Source organism: Doryrhamphus excisus, chromosome 9, assembly GCF_030265055.1.
Source record: "Doryrhamphus excisus isolate RoL2022-K1 chromosome 9, RoL_Dexc_1.0, whole genome shotgun sequence".
Classification (NCBI taxonomy): Eukaryota; Metazoa; Chordata; class Actinopteri; order Syngnathiformes; family Syngnathidae; genus Doryrhamphus; species Doryrhamphus excisus.
The window spans coordinates 17344890-17358246 of NC_080474.1; the positions used below are offsets into that span (position 1 = coordinate 17344890).

General features: G+C 39.7%; 1 protein-coding gene across 2 annotated transcripts in view; it reads left to right on the top strand.

Moving 5' to 3' along the window:
• Nucleotides 1-3508: 3508 nt before the first annotated feature.
• The window catches only part of gli2a (GLI family zinc finger 2a), a 72311-nt gene continuing 62462 nt past the window's right edge, over nucleotides 3509-13357 (top strand). For both annotated transcript variants that reach the window (XM_058082359.1, XM_058082358.1), the window contains exon 1: nucleotides 3509-3929. The gene's annotated coding sequence lies outside the window, so the exon portion shown is untranslated. The remainder of the gene's footprint in view (nucleotides 3930-13357) is intronic.

Genomic DNA, 13357 nt, shown 5'->3' on the forward strand with positions numbered 1-13357 from the left:
AATAAGACAAACCTGTGACATTTGTTTCTTATGCACAAGCATGACTTGGTCACTTCATCAGTAAAAAAAAAAGACAACTATGCATACATACATAAATCCTTCTTGTATGCAAACTTACTGTGATGAGAGAAACAACTATAATAACAATGTTGCAGCTCCTCTGGTTGACTCAGAATGGACTGAATATTACTTGTGGTCCAGTTTAATAATTTACATAATCTTTAATAATTTACAAAATTGCATTTTGTCCTTTACGTCCTAATCCTAATTTTTCATCCACACTATGTTTCATACGGTGCTGGCCTGACTCTTTTTTTTTTTACTCCTCCTACGTCCTAGAGGGGTGGATGAAGACCAGAGCAACTCTTGGAATGTTTCCTCAGGTGCCTTTGTTCTTCAGTTGCCTCTTCCTCTCCATCTGTTTACTGGTCAGCCTCCTCGATGTCGAGATCAAAATCAGCGTTCTCCTCTACTTCCGAGACATCCTCCTCTATCTCTGGTTCAACTTCAGTGGCCTCTTCATCTTCTTCTAAACACTTCTAGCCTCACCTATAAAGCTTGCGTACACACAAAACGGAGCCGAAAAATAGTGTACGGTATTTTCCATGCAAAGTATGTCACCTACAACAACACAATGTGAGAATGTACGCATTGCTATGCCACCTTTGCAGTTGCCGTACACAATTTGCAATACACAGACGTGGCCAAAGGGCGACACACATTTTAAATGGTGCCAGGAAATCATATGTAAAAAAAAAAAAAATATGCTATGGAAGCCAATAGAGCTTCATCCATCATTGCATTTGTGGAAAGTCTTATTTTATATTGATGGATATCATTTATTATAAACAACACTATGCACTATGAGTATATAGTAAAAGACTAAAAGATATATGAAAAACACAAGGCAGCACTTGAATACTTAATCTTATTAATTTTAAATAAGTCATTAATTAATTAATTATTTTATTTTATTTTATTTTATTTTATTTTATTTTATTTTATTTTATTTTATTTTATTTTATTTTATATTATTTTATTTTATTTTATTTTATTTTATTTTATTTTATTTTTTTATTTTTTATTTTATATATCTGTTCGATTAATATTGACTATAACAAACATCAGATTGTCAGTTAAATACTTCTATAGCAAGGGTGGGCAAACTATGGCCTGGATGCCACAACCGGGCTGATGTTTGAATCCGGCCTGCCAGTTGTTTCCAAAGTACTTAAGTTAAACTTTTAAAGGGGACCTCATATGCTTTTTCCATTTTTCTGACGTATAAATGTAGTTAGAATGTAGTATTCTCGTCTTAAACAATGCCAAAGTTTCAGATAATGAGGTTTGCACATTTGAAAGTGAGCCCTGACAGAAGTTTGGGATGGCTCAAAATGCTCAATTTCAAAAGGCGTGGTAAAACTGCCTCTTTGTGACATCACAGAGGGGTGGACTTCCTGATATATAAACTCTCTGCCGAGCCAAGCTTTATTTCCCCTGCCCTCCCACAAGCACTACTCAACTCTGTGTGACCAACCACAGCAAAGTGTGTGTGCCTGGAGGTGGGGCCGTGGGTGGAATACATTAAAACAGACCGTTTTCGCGGGAAACACAAAATCCAAAGAAATACAGCTGAATAGGTGCAGATTCTGGAAGATCTAAAACGTTTTCTGTGCTGGTTATTGTGTGTAGCTGCTCTATAGGAGTCCACAACTCAATACAAAGGGTGGAAAAATGAGCAAAAAATCCTGCTTATCACATGTCTAGCACTGAGCCACTTTGATGAAACGGCCCCTGGACCGCACTTTGGACACCATTGTATTCCGCCATCACAGCTTGTTATGGCAAAGAATGCATGCTGTAATGTGATTACTTATCTTATGTTTTCCTGGTCATTCATTACAGAAACGTTCTCCTTTTCCCAATCAGAATGCTCCAACAAACAAAATCCAAATTAAAATTCCTTCTCGTGGCTGAGAGGGCTAGTGGGTCTGACACGGCCATTCAACCTCTTCTGAGGACATACACACAGCGACAGAGACACATGGAGGGGTGGAGGCCATTCATGCGCACAGGCTTGTTCTGAAGATGTGCACTCGAGCGTGACGCAACCACACAGAGAGACAATAGGTGGCAGCACCTCAAGTCCTGACACCAGTCAGGAAAAAGCTAAATAATCAACCTCAAATAATACAATACATACTGTATATTAAAGTAAATAATACAGATAATACCTCACAGCCAGGAGACCCGAGTTCAATCCCACTGTCAGCCATCTCTGTGTGGAGTTTGCATGTTCTCGCCATGCATGCGTGGGTTTTCTCCGGGTACTCCGGTTTCCTCCCACATTCCAAAAACATGCTAGGTTAATTGGCGACTCCAAATTGTCCATTAGTATGAATGTGAGTGTGAATGGTTGTTTGTCTATATGTGCCCTGTGATTGGCTGGCGACCAGTCCAGGGTGTACCCCGCCTCTCGCTTGAAGGCAGCTGGGATAGGCTCCAGCACCCTTGCGACCCTTGTGAGGATAAGCGGTAGAAAATGAATGAATAAATGAATGAAAACGTTCAAAACAATTTAATCATGTTTCATCACGACAGGCTCTGCGTTAACCTCACTCCCCTGACTGTTTGAGTGAGTTAATTTAGTTACTCTGTTCAGTTAATTTGAGTGAGTTAGTCAATTAGTGTTTCCTCTTTAAGTAGTTTTAGTTTACTTGATTTGAGAAAGTGATTTGGTTTGGTGATTTGAGTGAGTTAGTTCAGTTATTTTGACAAAGTGAATACATTTAGTTTGCTAATGTATTGTTTGACTGGGGAAGTGGGGAAGTTGCTTTACTTAGTTTGAGTGAGTTAGTTTAGTTAATGTCAGTGAGAGTTTAGTTTAGCTATTTGGACTGAGTGAGTTACTTTAGTTAGTTTGAGTGAGTTAGTTCAGTTAATGTCAGTGAGATAGTTTAGTGTAACTATTTGGACTGAGTGAGTTACTTTAGTTAGTTTGAGTGAGTTAGTTTGGTTAATGTCAGTGAGATAGTCTAGTTTAGCTATTTGGACTGAGTGAGTTACTTTAGGTAGTTTGAGTGAGTTAGTTTAGTTAATGTCAGTGAGATAGTCTAGTTTAGCTATTTGGACTGAGTGAGTTACTTTAGTTAGTTTGAGTGAGTTAGTTTAGTTAATGTCTGTGAGATAGTCTAGTTTAGCTATTAGGACTGAGTGAGTTACTTTAGGTAGTTTAAGTGAGTTAGTTTAGTTAATGTCAGTGAGATAGTCTAGTTTAGCTATTTGGACTGAGTGAGTTACTTTAGTTAGTTTGAGTGAGTTAGTTTGGTTAATGTCAGTGAGATAGTCTAGTTTAGCTATTTGGACTGAGTGAGTTACTTTAGTTAGTTTGAGTGAGTTAGTCCGCCCATCTGGTGCAGCAAATGGCCCAACTCACCAGGGAGGAAGAGGAGGAGGAGGAGGAGGAGGGAGGAGGGAGGAGGAGGAAGGAGAGAAGGGGGTCGGATTGAAAACAGATCAGCAGCCCCGATGATCGCAGCACGGCCGCATGTCTGCACAAGAAGCTCTTTTTTAAGTCAACTTCAACCTTCAACCTGAAAGCTTTGATCAAACTTCCCAGACTGGCAGCGGAAAAGAGGCGCCAAAACAAGCAAGCAAAGATCGGCAGCTTTGTGTTGGAAGAAGATGGACGATAAAAACGAGTTGGACGCCACTTTTTCTACTCTGCATTAAGGATAGCCGCAAACTTGTCGTCCAAACTTTTCCCCAACTTTTGTTCATGGAGGTCGGCGTCAAGCAGAGAGACGCTCGTTCGCTTGCTGTGGCGGTACCGACCCAGTCCTGAAGGAATCCCGCAACGGCCAAAAGTTGACTCAGAAAGAGCGAGTGGGACGTCTTCCGTTTCGAGGTGAAAAGATCCTGCGGTGGAGGTAAGTACAACTTTGTAGTGATGCTGACAGCAGCACCTTGGACCACAAACTTTCTCTTTTCACCAATTGGTGCAGTCTCATTTTTATTTTTTGGTGCTTTTGTTGTCAGCGGCAGATGAGCTTCACATCTCATTTGCACTTTCAACTTATCTGACATTGGAATCCAAAAAATGTTCCAACTTGCAACTTGATCCATATAAGAAGAGATGTGATCAGAAACTTCAGTAATGCTACTTCAATGTCTGTTGAACTTGGCAAAAAAAGTATAGTGAACAATTCTTTTCCAATTACCAAAAAATACTTTACATTGTAATTCATTAATATATCAGATATGAAGTAAATGTCCAGAAAAAACTACATCTCAGGCTAGTGGTTTTGGACTTTTTAAATAGGCACTCATTGCATCTTTTAAGTGACTTATATAGTGACTTATAGTTTTTTCATTCAATTATGATAATTATTTCATCATGACACATTTCAGTGCTTTTGCATGCATGTTTGTAATTATATCCAATCTATCAATCATGTTTTATTTGTCTTATTGTTATTGTTTCTGGAACTAAACCTCTCTTCAAAATACTTCAAAAAAAAAATCCTGCGGCATACATCCTGGCAAAAATGTACATATTTTAACCACACCCTGCACAGTGGCGCCCTCGCCGGACTGTAACCAATACCCTCCACCAGTGTACGGTTACCAGGAAGTCAGAAAAGTGGTACAAATGATGATCATGACATTTTTTTTATGCATTTGAAGCATTATCGTTGTACTTTTAATTTGTTTAATTAGTACATTTTGAAATATGCTGCAGGCCCATAAAAAATAACAGTGCAAGAAATGGCCCCAGGGGCCACAGTTTGGACACCCCGTGTATTAGCTCATATTTGAATACAGTATATACACTTTTTGCTTAGATGGAAAACCGTTGAACATAATGATAAAAATCACAGTCCCTAATCTCTTAATGCTTCAAAGCCAAGAAATAAACACGAGGCCTGAAAAAGTGTGCGGTAGCGGCATGAACACGTACCGCCTCACATAGCTGTGGGATGTGTGTACTTATTGTTGAAAGATTGGAAGTTTACTGTTGGCTCTTTGGTCTGAGTGGTCAACAAACACTTGACGCCTTTGTGGGGTCTTTTTCACCGCTACATTTGCTGCCGTTGGCTTTGACTAACACCGTTAATGATCTTTAAACTCTTTTAGCCTGGTTCCTTTTGCAAGAATGAGACAAAATAAATAAGTCGTATGCATGTACAGTTTATTTAAGTGATGGTAATGAAGAGGAAATGAAGACATTGAGTGAGTTTTGGTGGTAGAGAAGTTATATTGTGTTAACTTTCAAATGTTTTATGAAATTATTCATGACATCCTTGTTTGGATTTTCCTTATTGGTTACGTTTAGCTTTTTTGGTGTAGTATGTGTACAGCAATAAATTGTGTTGTAGTTACTATAGCAACAGGAGTGCAGCGGTTTTAAATGGTTAACTCATCCACGGGTTTCTGTGTCTAACTTTTTTTTATACTGATTAATTCCAGTGACAATAATTATTCCTTTTCTCATAAAGTTTGACATCCCCACCATAAAATGTATCTTTGTTGTGTACTGTTTTGTAGACCAAGCACTGAAACAAAACAGTCTTAAATTCAAGATGAGCATGTTCCAAGAAATATAGCATATTTTTAAAAAAAGAAAGAAAAAAAACAACAACAACATGATTTGATGTGCACATTTTTGAGTGAAGACAATGTGTGTTTTCCACTTCACGTGATGACAAGCCCAGTCAGGGCCAAGGTGATTTGCATGAGTGAGAAAAGAAAGCGTTTTTAGTGCATTGGCCTATTGTGAAGAATGAAGAGTTCCAACAGTTAAAGCCTACCGGGAGTGAAAGGGGGCAAAGAATGGATGAGCCTATTCAACTCATTCAGCCTCAATCGGGGGCTCCGCTCTACAGCGTTCAGAGACCTATAGTAGTCATGTCACTTTCATCTCTGTGTGCGGATGTGATGAAACTTTGCTTTTTTTTACTGTTATTTTCACAAACTTGACACAGGCCCTTATTGCTATCTTGATCTACTTCTTTTTTGCAATTTTTCTGCTTAAAAATGCACTAAACATTGAAAGGAGTCATATGTGTGTGTGTGTTGTAGGGTTATAGCCCAAGAAGGAGGGGGCACAGCTTTTTTTTTTGAAAGCAAATACCGATGAAGTCTAGCGTACAGGGACAGAGAGGAGGGTTAGAGGAGCGGGTGAATACTATGTGACTCTAAAGTGGGGGAGGAGCACCCTCTTCCACGACAACCACCCACTCCTGCTGAGTGACCTCAAAAGTAGAGGGGAAGGAGAAAGCGTTCGAACCCAACCCATGCTTCCTCAATACTTATTTGACCAAGTCGAGGCGCTTTGCTGTACCAAGGAAGCCATTCAGAGGCTTCATGGCCGCCGTAAGAAAATACAGCTTGCGGGGGTGTTATTGAGGCCTCTGTGGTTTTGTTGAAAATTATTTGCTGTGGCGTTTTAGTGCACAGAAATGCTCAGAGCATCTTTTTTTTCTTTTCTTCCCGCAACAGTTTGAGCCACTGTGTTGGAGTGAGAGTCAGCAAATAAGTTGGAAAAAGTTGTAGTTGAAGGGCGGAAGTCTTGGTTCGCTGCATTGGTTTCAATTACGCCGTGTTGACATCAATGTCAGTCACAGTCACATTTTCTTGGAAAATGTTTAATTACAATTAGAGTATAACGGTACCCTAGAGACCTGGTTCAGTACGGACATCGGTTTTAAGGTCATGGTTCAGTTCATTTTTAGTACAGCAATATAAATTGCAAAACATAAAATTGCTTAACTCTGCTGGAGCCTATACCAGCTGACTTGGGGCGAGAGGCGGGGTACACCCTGTACTGGTGGCCAGCCAATCACAGGGCACATATAGACAAACAACCATTCACAATCACATTCATACCTATGGACAATTTGGGTCATATATGTTTTTGAAATGTGAGAGAAAACCCACGCATGCACAGGGACATGCCCGACGGTGGAATTGAACCCTGGTCTCCTCGCTGTGAGGTCTGCACGCTAACCACTCGACCACCGTGCTGCCCCCAACATGACATAAGAAAAAATGTATCTTATGGAGAAAATCCACAACATGCAAACTCCACGCAGAGATTCAAACCTCCTGACTGTGTGACTCAAACTAAGTAAAGTAACTCACTCAGTCAAAATAGTTAAACTAAACTATCTCACTGACATTAACTAAACTAACTCACTCAAACTAAGTAATGTAAATCCCCCAGTCCAACTAAACAAATACATTAACAAACTAAATGTATTTACTTTGTCAAAATAATTGAACTAACTCACTCAAGTTAACTCAACAGACTTCAACTAAAGTAACTCCCTCAAACAGTCAGGGGAGTTAGGTCAAGGCAGAGCCTGTTGTGATGAAACATGATTAAAATTGTTTTGAACGTTTTCATTCATTCATTATCTACCGCTTATCCTCATGAGGGTCACGGGCATGCTGGAGCCTATCCCAGCTGTGTCAAACTAAGTAGAGTAAATCTCCCAGTCAAACTAAACAAGTACATTAACAAACTAAATGTATTTACTTTGTCAAAATAATTGAACTAACTCACTCATATTAACTCAACAGAACTAACTAAAGTAACTCCCTCAAACAGTCAGGGAGTTAGGTCAAGGCAAAAATAGTTTTGAACGTATTTATTCATTCATTCATTCATTATCTAACGCTATCCCAGCTGTCTTCAAGCAAGAGGTGGTGTCCGGCCTGGACTGGTGGCCAGCCAATCACAGGGCACATATAGACAAACAACCATTCACACTCACATTCATACCTATGGACAATTTGGAGTCATCAATTAACCTAGCATGTTTTTGGAATGTGGGAGGAAACCAGAGTACCCGGAGAAAATCCACAACATGCAAACTCCACACAGAGATTCAAACCTTCTGACTGTGTGACTCAAAATAAGTAAAGTAACTCACTCAGTCAAAATAGTTAAACTAAACTCACTGACATTAACTAAACTAACTCACTCAAACTAAGTAAAGTAAATCTCCCAGTCAAACTAAACAAGTACATTAACAAACTAAATGTATTTACTTTGTCAAAATAATTGAACTAACTCACTCAAATTAACTCAACAGACTCTAAAGTAACTCCCTCAAACGGTCAGGGGAGTTAAGTCAAGCCAAAAATTGTTTCGAACGTTTTCATTCATTCATTCATTTATTATCTAACCTGGAGCCTATCCCAGCTGTCTTCAAGCAAGAGGTGGGGTCCGCCCTGGACTGGTGGCCAGCCAATCACAGGGCACATATAGACAAACAACCATTCACACTCACATTCATACCTGTGGGCAATTTGGAGTCGCCAATTAACCTAGCATGTTTTTGGAATGTGGGAGGAAACTGTTGTGAAAATCCACAACATGCAAACTCCACACAGAGATTCAAACCTTCTGACTGTGTGGCCAACACGCTAACCCCTTGGCCACCATGCGGTCGGAATCGCCATTGGAACATCTCCTGGCTTCCTCCCAAATCCCAATAATAATACTTGTGTGTGAATGATAGTGAATGATGATGATTGACTGGTGACCAGTCCCGAGTGTACCCCATCTCTCACCCAAAGTCGGCTGCGATTGGCTTCACCTCACCTGTGACCCTAATGAGGACAATGGTAGTCAGAGCTGGTTTCTTGTTTACATTCATCTGTGGAGCACTTCACTGAATCCTGTCCCTTTTACTTTTGGCATACTGACAGACCTCGCTTGTTTTAACCGCTTGCTGTTTCACTCCCCTCAAGAAGCCCTGCTCATTCTGCTTCAAGTATGTGAAGTTAAGTAGACACCATCATATCCAGGATGGGGAGAATTAGGTGGAAGGAGGAGGGGTGAGGAAGCCTCTCCTTCTTCCCCCTTCTTTACACTAGAGCAGCAATGAGAGTGCCCTCCAATCCCAGAAAAGAAAACTAAGGTCACCCAGTATTGTACCATTCCCGACAAAAGAAGTGAAAAACAATGACAGTTCTTAAAATACATTGTGTCTGAGTGGCAGCTCATGCACTTTATACACCATCTCAGTGTTTCCCCTAGCATTCCGTCCGCCCCCGAAGAAGGTCAAGTTAATTTTATTTTATTTCACAAACGAACCAATTCTACACTTTGCATTGTTATTTATCATAACTGCATGTCACATTCATTGAATATTATTTTTTTCTTTGTGAACGAATTTGCAGTCTTTCTACGGTTTTCCATGAAAACAATAATGCGGAGGAGCGATTGCAAAAATTTGTCACACACACGCTGTGCTCATACTTGTGTTCAAATGTAACAAATAGGGATGTGTACCGAAGATTTGTATCAGGTAATGGTTTTATTTCATTTCAACATGCATCAGATTACAATTGAATGCATCACATAATCAGTTCACAGTTCCACATGTCCAAAAAGGAGTAGGAAGAAGCAAAGCTTAGCAATCAGTAACTGTTACATTTGTTATCATAGTGCCGATGTAAAAAAGATTTGTGTGTATCACCACTGACAGACAGTCTTTTTAAAATACAGTAGTACCTCGATAAACGTCCCAATTAATTTGGCCTTGGTTTGCATACACCTGCTTGGTTAGCAACAAACTATTGCAACTTACCTTGGTTCGAGCATGTTCGGTTTGAGTCTGACCTCCAGGAACAGATTGCCACTAACCAAGGCACCACTCAGTTCTATGCTGTTGCGCTCCACAACAGCAACATAACACTTGACATGACCAATCATGGTCACAACTGTTTGTGGTGCATTCACAAACAGTGGAATTTTGAACATTAGCAAGCATTTTCTTTTTGTATATTTTCTGTGCTGTGTATTGGTGCTGGTTTTAATTATAACAGTTTGTTGTAGATTTTATTTCATTTTGGCAAATGTATTACCTAATTTTGACCAAACGAGTCATAAGGGAGGAGCTCGGTCATCAGAGTAGAGCCACTGGTCCTTCACATTGAGAGGAACCAGTTGAGGTTTCTCGGGTATCAGGTCCAGATGCCTCACGGACACCTCCGTGGTGAGGTGTTTCAGGCATTACCAACCGGGGGAAGGCCCCAGGGTAGACCTAGGATACGCTGGAGGGATTATGTCTCAAAGCTGGCCTGGGAACGCTTTGGGGTCCTCCTGGTGGAACTGGAAGAGGTGGTTGGGGACCAGGAAGTTTGGACAAACTCTGTATGTTTTCCTTTTTAAAAGTACCAGTTCCGGCACCTTTGCAGCACAGGCATCGTTTCAAAATGACCGATTTGGTTCCAACATTGGACAATATATCAATGATAACCAAACCTAACTTTAGAGAAAATATTGCTTTACAGTTGTGTTTACATGCTTGTGTTCGGTGAAGAATCTGTTATCACTTGTAAACCACGGGGGTCGGAACCTTACATCCTAACCAAACCATTCACATCCTCCATAACTTTCTTGTTGAATTATAAGAAAGCGTTTCATCAGCAACACCATCGTTGTCTGTTGGCTTACAAAGGAACAATGATGGCTGCAGCTCCAAGGTCTTTTGGGGAAACCCTGCCCAGGTCATGAGAGGTGAGGTAGTTTGTGAAAGGGGGATGGTGGGACACATTTCATTATCTCAACACAAGATTAACTCACCCTCCGGACAATGGACAATAGAAAGTGTCAGATTCTTTTTTTTTTTGTCTTCTTTTAAAGTGTTCACTGAATCTAAATCATTTCAGTAAATAATGTAAATGTAAAATAATTATCGTATTCCACACTACAGTTGCATCATTTTTTTTAGCGTGTATTATTGGTGAGACAGTCTTGTTATTCACTGTGGCTCCACTCGGCTAATGTTAGTCCTTCAGTGACAGCGTTGAAAGTTAATCATGTAATTTGGGGTCCTTAGACAACCACATAGAGGATGAATTATAGGATAACCCCGGTTTGGTGCTATGGACACTTTCCAGACAGTACATGGTCTCAGAGTTCACAGTTGACTGTTGCATTTTTAAACAGAGGTTTGTACGTTTAGTGTACTCAATATGGAATAAGGCATTGGACTTAAAAAAAAAAAAAAATATATGGGATTTCTTCTGCGGCAAAATGCCAAAAAAAGGGTCCTATGGAAATGCAAAGCTGTCCTTGAACCACTAGGAGTAGATGCATGTCTTTGTTTAGAATGAATCTAAATGTGACTGTGTCTGTGTGTGTGAGCCAGTGCATCCTAATGCATGATGCCTTTAGGTGTGCTAAATGTATATTATTCTTGTAATAGGCCTGAAGATGCTGAGGACCTCATGCACTTGTGGTCCACCACACTGCAGGAATAAACCTGAGTTCCAAAGTCACCTATGTGTACCTCATTGTGGATGCACACATCCACCCCAGCCCACCCTAATTGGCTGGGCGACCGGCTGATTATCGATCCTGGTATATTAAAAAAAGAGCATAAATCTGGACATCTGTAGTCCTAATACAGTGGATACTCAATACTCATTCAGTACAGTGGAACGTTTGTTTTTGTCCGTAATCTGTTCTAAAAGGTCAGACGAAAACAGCAATGTAAGGAAAATTAGTCAGTTTTTCCCATAGGAAATAAAATAAATCCAATGAAAGCTTTCCGGACATCCACACATATTAACAACATTTTTTATTGGGTATAACTATAGTTTTACATGCAAAAAAACATAATAATAATAATAATAATAATGTACAAACGGTTGGAACTTGATGCAGACAGTACATCCTGTTACTCACCTTCTTTATCAAACTGTTTTTTTGACCCCGTAGCGGGTTATTTAGCAGCACAGCGTATTATGCTTTGTTTGGGCAAACAGACCAGTTTTAGCGAAAACCTTTAATCATATAAAAACTGGTTTGTATGAAAATTGAGGTCTGGCTGTATACGATTGGAAATTTCTGTTATGCAAAAAGCGCACAAATGTTTTTTGTTTTGTCATCTTCATCACTTGCCAATCCAACACAAACATTTTGATGACTGTTCTCCCTTCAGATAGCCTGAAACTGAGTTTTCAACAATGGCAAATTGACAGCAGCGCTTGGCACAGTCCTTAATCTGATGCAGAGAAAGACACTGGAGCCTTTGCAGAAGCTGTTGACAACAAAATGCAGCCATACGGATGAGAATGGATCAGATATGATTTATACTGCAGTCTTTCATTGCGGCAGCGAAGATGAAGCCTTTAAGTTTGGGCAGATATTTTTTTTCCCCCCAGTGCATCTATATGATTGGTTAGGCTACAATATATTCTAAATTGCACTGATGAAGTGCCAGGCCACAAACTCCGCCCAGATAGAAGCTGGAGACATGAGTCAGACTTCAGCTTGGATATGCTCGAGACATGTGGTTGTCTTTAGCCTCCTTAGCGCTCAAACTTTCTCTTTAATTCTCAAAATCTGTTGAATTGATCTCACTGGCTGCAGTCCAAAGTCAGATGTTATATTTGTTGGGCAGCAGGATCGAAAACAAAGTTGTAACATGCAGGAATATGTCAGTTGTTTCACATATAATCATTTTAACATTTTCTTATGTAAAAAATGCTGAATTTGCTTTTCCCTCATCCCTGCTTGCCGTCACACTGCATACCGAGCCTGCCAGTTTCTGTTTGTCAGCATAAAGCTGAGTGACTTCACAAGTGCCAACAGGTGGCCTTAAAAGACATTCCTGGATAAACGTTAATGAAGACAGCAGGAGACACACATGACTTGTCACTTGGGCTTTCCAACCTTGCAGCTACATGGCACCAGTATTTTGGGCGCGTGAATTCGGCATTTTTTTTTTTTACAATGACGCATGTGACACAAAACCACCAAGGCAACAAAATGCGAGCATTCTGACTTTTGGCTGTAAACATGTATTCTTTTGTTTTATTTTCACATTAAGTTATTATATTACAAATATACAACATGGCCAGAAATATTTCAATATTGAACAAAGAAAAATTTGTTCTCAGTCAGAAATCACTCCACACTCTTTATTGCTCTATGCCTTACTTGGAAATATGGGGTAATAACTATAAAAGCAATCTTCACTCGCTAAATGTACTGCTAAAAAGGCCAGTAAGGATAATTCATAATGCCGCCTACAGAGAACATACTAACTCCTTATTTCTAAAATCACAAATACTTAATATAATAATGCCTTATGCATATAATAATGCATAAGGCTAAAAAAATAACCAATTAGCTAAAATGTCATCCAATACTTCTCTACAAGAGTGGAGAAATATGATCTCAGGGAAGAAGTACATTTGAAACACTTCAAATGTACTTCAAATGAGGACTACATTAAAAAGCCATAGCATTTCAGTATGTGGAATCAAACTATGGAATGGATTGAGTAAGACCCTCAAACAATGCACAACGATGAGCCAATTCAAGAAACAA